Source organism: Cavia porcellus, unplaced genomic scaffold (assembly GCF_034190915.1).
Source record: "Cavia porcellus strain 051 isolate PalLab524CR breed Dunkin Hartley unplaced genomic scaffold, mCavPor4.1 scaffold_7, whole genome shotgun sequence".
Lineage (NCBI taxonomy): Eukaryota > Metazoa > Chordata > Mammalia > Rodentia > Caviidae > Cavia > Cavia porcellus.
The window spans coordinates 29,136,641-29,147,390 of NW_026947490.1; positions in this window are offsets into that span (position 1 = coordinate 29,136,641).

The window sequence follows — 10,750 nt, forward strand, 5'->3', positions numbered from 1 at the left end:
TTCCTTTCCTGTCACTCTGTTGTCTTCCAGCCCTGCCTTGGATTATTATACTCCCACCACTTTCCCTGGCTTGCTGTGGTGGATTGATAACTGGTGCTCAAGTTGTAACACCAGCTGAGCAGAATCGTCATGGTGCAGGCTATGAATGTCGCACCTGAGGATTGTTTCCAAGATGAAAAGGAGACCCAGAGAGGAAAAGCTTAGCATTGTGGGTTCTTCTGACTGTTGTTCTCTCTGGTGTTGGTTTTCCCTTTGCAGTTGGTTCTTGGAGGAGCTTGCTGAGCTTCTTTCCTGATTTGAACTTGGCTGTTCTCATTGTCATAGGAGCTTGGGACCTTGTTTTCTCTGAGAATGGCTGTGGGTCATGTTGGAGGCTCTCTGGTCCTTACTTTGAGCATCACTTTTTGGCTACAGAGGGTAGGATGTGTGCTATTAAATCTCCTGGAGAAGCTTGTCATGCTGGCTTCTTAACATGAACTTGAATGTTCTCATCTTTGGAGGAGCTCATGACTTCAATGTTGCCGAGGATGGCTATGGTACTTTTTGGGGACACTCTTATCCTTAATTTGAGCATCACTTCTTCACTCAAGTGCAGTATCCTCAACCCCCTGGCACAGATCCTTCATCCCTCTGGCACAGACTTTCCGGCTTCTACTGCTGACCTTTGGGACTTCCCAATACAGATCATGACACAGACGATTCTGCTCAGCTGGTGTTACAACTTGAGCACCAGTTATCAATCCACCACAGCATGAGACATTGTTCTGGGCTCTAGCCTCCAGTTGGACTCATGGGGGGTATTGTCATGGGCTCTAGGTCTTCAGCTGGACTCATGCAGGAGGTTGCCATGGTACTCAGATTCTCAGCTGGATTCTTTGGGTCTTAATGTGTGGACAGATTTCCTGCACTCTTTCTTTTGTATTTGGGTCTTTGGGTGACCATTATGGAATAATATAATAAATTCTGTGTCCTATATAACTTTTTTCCATGCAAAGTTTGACTACAATACTTGTTAATTTGGACTCTACAGGTATAGGTATAGGTGCATATACAATTCCTTACCAGTGTTCCACTGCCATTTGCCCTCAGCCCACTGCATGCCCACCCTCCATCCAGGGACAGTGTCTTACTGTTTATTCCTGATTGTGGAAAGCAGAATAATTTGGGCCTCAGTCTCTAACCCTTAATAATCATGTTTGTAATTCAAATCTCTATTGCTGCAACAAAATACCTGAGGTTGGGTGGTTCATTAGAAAGTAAGTGTATTTGGCACAGAGTTTTAGAGGATAAAAGTCTAAAGTTTAGCAGCAGCATCTCTTTGGTCTTTGATGAGGGACTTTTGGGTGAGTCACTAATAGTGAAAAATATTTAAAAGAACTGGCCATATGCAGAAGAAGCCACAAACTTAGGATGGACTCAGACTGTAACGATTCATTCTTCTGAGAACTAACTGAGGCCCAGTAATATCTGTTGGTTTCTTTTGAAGGAGCAATCTCACCTAGGCCCCATTTGCTTAAGGTCCCCACATCTATGACATCAAAATACAGGGACAAAACACTCAACATGTGAGCCCTTGGGGGACAAACCACAGCCATGATCTTGTGTATCTTCCTCCTGCTCGTGTGAGATTAGTCTACTGACTTGCTTCTAATGAGGAAAACATAATTAAAATGTTAAAAGTGACAAATTCTACCATCACTATCACAGAGTAGAAGCCTGATTTTTGTCCTGTGTTTCTCTTGCTTTCCATTTTAATGAAGGCAGATTATGCTGTGAGCTGCCTTTTTGGAGAGGGCTATATTTGCAGGAATTGAGGGCAGTCCTGAACCACCAACCAGTGAGAAAATGAGGCTCTCACACAACTGCTCTCAAGAACTGTTGCTTGACAGCCTTGACAAAGTGAGTACAGCCTGTAAGAAGATCTGTGCCAAAGGCTCAGATGAGTCACACTTTGAATTCAGAGCCCTAGAAACCATGAGATAAAATATTGTTTTAAATCTTTTAGTCTAGAGGTAATTTACTAGCTATCAGGAGGTTATTAGTACACTGTCTACAGTGAGAGTGTTGATCACTTGGAGCTTTCACACTTACAAGCCCATGCCAGAGAAGTCTCCCTTCTAGTGATCATCTCATGTTTTACAGTGGTTGTCAAATTCTCCCCTGTAAGAACCTTTTATGACATTTCCAGGAAGAATCCTAGCTCCCAACAGAAACTCCAAAATGCTTGATATCAGTGTCACTGTGATCAGCACACACTGACAGCATGCTCTGGTGAAGGTGACTGGAACACAGATGTGTGGTACTAATGACTGGATTGGTCCACTGATGGGTATATAGCTGGGTGTGAGGTTTGCAGGTAGAGCCTGGTGGGAAGAGGTAGGTCATGGGTGTGGCTAGGAACAATCTATATCCCCCCTCTTCCCTTGATTGGTCCTGCTTCTTGCTGCCATGTTCTAACTGTTTGGCTTCTGCCATAACCCCATGGCCAGGCCACCATGCCGTGGATCCAGCTGCCTATGGTCTGAAACCTCTGAAAACTGTAAGCAGTGGATAGAGAAGTACTACATGGTCCAATGCAAAGGGAAGTAGGATCTCACTGGACATGACCGGAAATCTTTGAGTGATAATCAACCATGGGCAGCACTTGGGAATGGGTTAGTTTGTAATCTTACCGCGTTGGCCCTTTGTGTCTGACAGCTATGGATGTCATGGCTCAGATCTGATCTAAGTCCACAGGGCCCTGCTTTTACTCCTGCTTCTAATCCCTGGAGATTTTTCATGTTGCCTGGCTCTCAAGGTCACATCAGATCAGGTCTTAGAGTTCTGTGTCTTTGTCGGGAGAAAGAACTGGAACAGTTCATCTCAGCAGGGAAGTTCCCCTAATGTTGCTGAGTTTCATGACTTCTGGAGCCTTGAGGTTGGAGATGAGAATGCACCCTCTCGCTGCCAGACCTTTGTACCATCTCCCAGAGCAGGGAAAGATCATATTTACCTCCATGTTTACCTCTTGTTCCTCCCACTTCAGGAGCCAGTTGTGTGTGAGTTTTCGCAGCTCAAACCTGACTCTTCCTTTTCTCCTTTCATTGCTTCTTATTATTCTGTCCTGATGGTTTTCAAACCTATTTTCCCATCTTCTGGGAGCCCCACACAACTACACTTTTACCTCTTGATACTGGAATACTTATCCAAAGGAAGATCCCCAGTATCACACAGACATCTGTCCCACACCCACCACACCCACGGAACAATGAATCTTGCAGATGTCCCTTCCAGAAAATGGCTCAGTTAGCTTCCTCTTCCAACATCCCGGTAGCCCTGCTCCAGGTCATGTTCTATCCTCTTTCTCTTCTCAGACTTTTACTCTGGGATCCTGTCAGCCTATCTGCCTCCACTCCTCTGCTCCCTGAGGTTTGTCTTATCTCATTGCACAGGGAGAACTTTCCAATTTAAGAGCCCAATCTATATGTCCCATGTTAGAGACCAATGCTACTCTTCAACCTGAAACTGTAGACCATTGATTTCTAGATCCCATTAATTCCTTCATTGTCATGACAGGCTGAAAACTACTGTCTATTCCAAAGCTCTCCTTCCTGAATTAACTATTTTTGAACTCATAAGGGAAGGAAATGGACACCTACTCTGATGTTGTCCAGTCTGTGCTTTGCCCGTCACTAGGACTCTGGATGATGCTTCCTAACTGCCCACTCACAAACCAAATCTTTGCCTTATCTGTGCTACACTGTGAAGATATGTTCTTTAGTTTTCTTCATCCAGGATAGCACTTGACACCTGTGTTTACCCAGGAAGATGAGCAAGTGTCCAAGAGAAAGAGAAGACTGTCCTTCTCTATAGATCTTTCTACTGTTGTTAGAAATGTGGGAAACCTCAGAGTCCTTTGGTAAAATTCTCTTTCTCAAAATAAACTAAATGTTGTGCCAACTAATATGTGATCAACATATTAGCATATAAGTCTGGAGCATTTGTTGAGTTTTCAATAAGAAAATAAACAAGATGCAGGAAAGCAACCATAATTCTCAGATTTCCAGAATACTGTATACCTTCTTCTTATGTGTTATTTCAGGAATTAAAAAGGTGGTGATTGGAAGAAAGTGGCTTGATTAAATGAGGTCCTAGCTGGAAGTAGAAATTCAATGCACTTGGCCTTTCAAACAGAAACAAAACCTAGGTTACAATCCCCCTTTCAAATACCTCATGGTACACAGACACTAAGCAGGCAGGGTTCTTGGGTAAACTTTGTTCTAATGGGAAATTGGCTGAGGAATGAAGTTGCTCTGAAATGAGGTCCTGCAATATTTAATAGTCCTAATTGGAGACATGAGCCCTCCTGGGCTTTGTTCTGTAGAGCTTGTTTATTGCAGTTTCCAAATAAGAACAGGAAAAGCTGACTAAGTCCACAGTTGATAAGGTTGTAGTACTTTTCATTCAAGAAAAAGTGAAAGCAAAATAAATGATAGCCTTATCTAGGAAACTAATTAAAATTAATACCCTTCCTGTAAAGAAATGGAATATGCCTTTGGAAGGCTGAATAATTCTTGAGAAAAGTAAAATAGGACAAAAAACATTATATCCAATAGAAAAAATGATCTCCACGCCCCAAAAAAGTCCAGAAGGTATAAGTGGCTTAAATTGGTCATTGAAATCTCTTGGCTCTGGAAACAGGACTTCACTGTGATGATATCATGCCCTGTCACATGTACAGCAGGTGATCTTGTGTCCAAGAAACAGACCGGGTACCCAGCTGACCCTCAAGAATAAGGGAGCATCAGCTCAGCTCTCCTGGGTCTGTCTACTGAAAGAATGTAAGTTGCAAGTATCAACTTTGAAAAAGTCTTTTCAAAAAGTATATTTTAGAGAACTCTCCTTAGATGTAAAATTCAGTAAATAAGGTCTACAAATGTTTGTTACCATTGTCATCATCAATTCTGGAAACTAAGGTCCTCCACCACGAATCTTTTGTTATTTTAGTTCTCAGGTTTTGTATATATGGCCCAAATGTCCTGGTATCATTTTTCACTCTTAGTTTCTAGTGGCACCTTCAGTTTTATATGTCACAAACTCACTGCCCTTAAACAAGGAGGGACATCTAGACATCATAAGAGCCCTAGGATGAGCCAGGAAATCAGAGGAGCATTAGAGAAGCTCAGATCATGGGAGAATAGGGCTGCCTGTTCCCAAATCACAGAGTCTCTGGCAGTGAAGAAATTTGCTGGAGTCCAGTTTATTAGGGTGTCCTTGGGCCCAAGATATGGCTCTGCATGTGGGATCTTACCCTCTGCAGAGCTGGGTAATATTTGAGTTCAGGACTCCAGCAACGCTGGTTCTGCACAGTGGAGATCACCATCCCAACATTAGGAGCTGATGAGGTGTTGTAGAGGCCCTGGAAAGACAGTTACTCCTTATACCCTGAGGCATCTTGATGTCCATTGCATGCACTTGGTTCAACATGAGTTTGGGAGGAAGAGAGGTTTTGCCACATCGTAGAAAATGAAGGAATTAGGCAGAAATCTCATTTCTATGTCTGTACTCCATTGTCCTGCAAATTGGTTGTTAGCTACTATAAATGTTGTTCTGGAAATTCTGTGGTCCAGCTCAGTGTCTTCTATAAGTGGAAGGTCTGGTTTTCAATGACCCTGAGTGCAGGAGGGATTCCAAGGCAAGCTCTGGGCTTAGAATAGGCATGGAACATATTTTTTGTCATGAAGGCCCATAACCATGGGTGTGTCAAACTCACATTTATTCTTTAAGCCATTACTTTTGATGATTTATTAATTTTAATTATTGAGTTATATTAAATAGTGAGTGCTTAACAGGGAAAATAATTGCATAAAACTTGAATTTATAATATTTATAGAGTGTTTATAAAAAATCATCAAAAATTTCAACATTGACTGGTTTGGGTGTACAAAGTCTAAAAATTAACAACCAAAATAAATTGCTAAATGAGTACCAATAGCACTCTACAAAAAAATAATCTTTACTTCAGTTATGACACTAAAGCAGTCTTCACACACTACAAAAATCACATTCCATACACACAAATTGCTTACACAAGCACTAGTGTTTTGCTTTCTTGGCATTTTATGCAGGAAATACTTGAGATCTTGCTTGTCTTTCTGTTTTTTCAGGCAGTTCTTATTGTGGTATGCAATGTGTAGTTAACAGGAGCATGAAACATCAGTGAAACAGAGGACTAAATATTTAATATGTATTGCATATTTAGAATAAGCATCAACATTTTCGTATCGGCTGTGTAGTTGGTTACAAAACTTAAGAGATCATGTCAGAAATACCCTATGTGAGTTACAGTATCAGCACAAACAAAAGTCTCCCAGAGAAATAAGCTTTGCTTCAACTGTCACACCCAAGGCAGTCTTCACACATGAAAATGACATGTTCTATACACAAGTTTGATCACATTGAGGGTATAAATGTTCTGTTTTCTTGTCTTGTTGGGAACATTTGACATCTTTTTATTCCTGTTGCTGTAGTAGGTCTTTGGGATGCTATACCTGCCTGTTCACCTGTCAGTTCACCAATGTGGTCCACATTTTTTGTGTAGATCCCTAGGAAGAAATATTTTGTATTTCCACTGCTGTAAATGATCCCTTATGAGTTCCAGTCCCAATCCTCAAAGAAAATTTCTCCATGGCATCTTACACTTCTTATGTCCTTTGTAAACTATCAAACTTTTTATGTCACACAAGTTTTGGATCATTGGCCAATGCTTTGTGTTTTGAGTGACATCCTAGTTACTACATAACTCATCAACAGTATCTATTCCACCTTTGGTGGTGGTGTACAACGTTTCCATCTTAGGCTTCTATTTTGCCAAGGTATCTCTATCAGAATTTCCATCACAGTGGAATATTAACATCAGCAGTACCAGTTTGTTTTTCTTTGCCATATAAAAGGTAATGTATGTCTTTGTGAAATACAAAGATTGTATGAGATAGAATTTTGTATTTTAAATTGCAGCATTTCATTTGGAATTTCTTCTTTGTTCCTGAGTACAGTTTCCATGTCCATCAAGTTGTGCTCTGACAAGAAATGTAACATCAATGGAAACTGGTAAATCAATTGTTGAATTTCACATTCCAATTAGTTTGAGAGATGGAAGCAACAACATTTAGAGTATTATTATATGAATAAAGAAGTGATGGTTGAGTTCTAGGATAAATTTCTAAATCAACCATAATAAATGCTCACATTTATAAGGACATAAATTTTTATACCATATTCTGACCCATTGCCTTTCCATCAGTTCTTTAATTTCTCTGATTACCATGAGAAATTCCTGCTAAGTATATTAGACCTATCAATGCTTTCAATTCGGCTAGTGAGAGGTTATAATGAACACATGTTTGAATATGGCTATGGGTGCATATGGAACATTTTATTTGTATACCAACCTTTGCACATTTTACAGAATCTTGTAGTATTTCATTTATTACAATTTATTCATTTATTACAATTCATTCATTTATTACAACACTGAATGTGTTGACATTTATCCAATGTTTCACACCTGCCAAGACCCTTACTATATTTTTAAACCTAGTTCTAACTTTCCATCCTTCTATTAGGTTGAATGACAATTTTTCAACATTCCAACTACTCCAATACATATTCACATTATCTTTATCATTTGAATCAAGGAGGTCAGCATTCCCTGTGCCTGTATCACTCAACTCTTGTTCCATTTCAATGTCACAGAAACTTTGGCTCACATGGCCAACATCAAAGTCATCATCATCACTATCATCATCATCATCATCATCATCATAATACATACACACCACTCCTCTTTATGAAAACATGTATTTCACCATAGTGGATCATCTTCATCATCTATGAGTAATTCATTGTTTTGTTTTGGTACCAGTAATTGAACTCATTACCTGCTGCTGGCCAGAGAGGCACTGTGCCACTGAGGTATATCCCTGACCCGGGATGATTCAACTTGACCTCCTCCAAAACTTGCAGGTCTTATTTTTTCATGTGCTATGTACTGATTTGGGGAACTTCTACCAGAAAAATCAAAAGAAAACTCATTTTAAAAAGCAAATCTTAGAGTGATATGTGTGTGTCTCTGTGATGTTCAGGTAGACAGCACCCTCCCAGAAGCATGCACCAAATCTGTTAGATGGAGGCACAAGTGAGTATAAATCCTAGTTTAACACATTTGCACATGTGCACACACCTTGCCTTTCATTGTACAATATGGGAGAACACAAAAATTGCTTCCTGTGTCCCTCAGGCCATTGCTGAGATACACAGCTGGCTACTATTATGCTAAAGTATAAATTGATGTTAGAAAAGTAAGGGATGTGTTTGTGGAACCCAGGGTTGTGCTCCATGTTAATGCTTGGTTCCTGTGGACCAGACTGAGGTGAGCCACCGGGGGAAATCCAGATCTTACCATCTTAGCTGTTTAGTTGCTGTGGGAAGCAGAAATGGGAAGTCTATCATTCATTCCACCACTTCTTCTGGAGAAGAAATTATTATGTATCTGTGCCAGATCCTGATTTCCTCAAATCATCCTTACCTTTTATAAAAATTGTAGAAGAAGTCAAGGTTTTTCCTACTTTTGGGCTTCTAGGAGGGTGCTGTCTACTGATCTGAGGCAGAGCTGGATTGCCAAGCTCTCTGTGTGGAATAATGTGGTCAGAAAAGGGAAGTCTTTCTCCCACACTTTCAGGTTTTTAATCCACAAATATTTGGGATCAAATCACAGCCAATTCAGAAGTTCTAGTTGAATTCTCTTTGCTGTCACAAGATGAGGTATGGGGGCCTTGCTGGACAGTAGCATTAGCAGGAAGTAACCCCAAAGACAGGTATCAGTGAGGATTCTCCCAGAGCCTCTGTCCTGTGCTTGAGAGGAGCCCAGGGAACCTCAAGGGAAAGGAATCCTTCAAACACTGATTCATATAGGGCACATCTTCATAGTTATTGGGCTATAAATTACTACAAGAGAATTCTTGTAATAATGGAAAGGTAGAGTTTAGGAGAAATATTTCAATAATTCTGCACTAATAGATTGAAGACTGAAAAGGCAGTCACCCTCTCTATGTTCCACCTTCTGCTTTCTAAGCTGGGAAATACACACACACACACACACACACACACACACACACACACGCACACACGCACACACACACATGCACACACGCATACACACATTCAGGATATGCTGGTTTCTGATCCATTACTTAGTCAGGTCATGCTGTCACTGATCTGGATATTAGCAATGCCTATGAAGTGTATTAAAGGAACAGTGATAAAGTTTCACTGTCAATGTCCAAATTGGAGATTCAATAACATCATTACTAAAACACTGCTAACTAAGGTCAGGTACACAGGAAAATAAAGACTTTTGGGTGAGACTAATTATTTTCTCAATTCTGAATACTTAGTTGTCCTCCAGTCAGACTATGGGGAAAAATCTGGCTAAGATAACCTTGAGAGTTTTCACAGCTACACTCTAATATGTAGCCAAAATCCACGAAAAGTGCTTCAGAGAAGTCTCACTTTTCATTGGATCTATACTAGAGGCTTAACAGAGTCCACCCACTTTTATAATACTACTTTGAGTTGAATTTATTGGGAATTAAAGTTTTCATAATAGGACTGGGGAGGCAGCTCAGTAGGAGTTGTTCCCTAGGACGGAAGAAGTCTTGTGTTCAACACTGAGCTCCACAGAATATGACATGTGATACACAGAGATAATTATTAAAACCCGAAGAGCAACGTATCTAACACAACTGTATAGATAAACTGGAAGTGTTTATGCCAGCACTCTCCTTAAACTCTCAGATTGGTAGTAACTCAAAAGTCCATTTGATTAGAAGGATTGAATATAATATATGAATGTAGTGAAATTCTTTCAATCGAGAAACAAATCACTGATACAGGACACAACCATGAGAATTCACACACACGTCCACCCATTATCCACCCACTCATATTATGTAAGCAAATAGATTGTGCACAAGAAGCCAGACACATAAAGCACAGGCTGAATATTTGAAATTACATCAAAGGAAGAAACAGACAAATCCAATCAGTGATAACAGCAGTCAACATAGTGCTTACTTTGAGTGGGGGAAGAAACTAGGCAGGGATGTTTCTGGGATTTTTATTTTTCTTGTGCTTAGGACAACAAACTCAAAAATGCATATATGCATGCAGATGATATATCTGTCACTGAATTAAGCTTGCAGTCCTGGAGATTTCCTGATTTCACTGGCTGTCACAGGAGTTTATTTTTCTTGCTAAAAGTAAGCAATTATATTTTGAAATCTAAACAGTTTTGTCTACATATGTTTTGCTTCACTATTGTTTATATTTTTGAACAATATAAAAAGATTCTTGTTATAAATCTATTACATGATTTTAAAACTTAGATATATAAAGATACAAGAACGGACAGCATAAGAAATTTAAAACCCAAAGACACATGTAATGGTAAGAGAATGCATTTCATTGTAAATGTTTTCCAGGGGAAAAATTCACTGAGAAATTCTGTTCAATCTGGGTGGCAGACATAATTCCAGTTTGTCACAAACTCTTTCAAGTAGCAAAGTACACACTCCAGCATGACTTTGACACCTCTCTTGTTGTCTGGAGGCCTCACTGAAAGTGCACAAGAGGGAAGTTTTGAAGAGTGAGCTCCATAAACTCCCCAGCGGAGGCTGCTTTGGGTCATAAATTGCATTTATGTGCACAATTA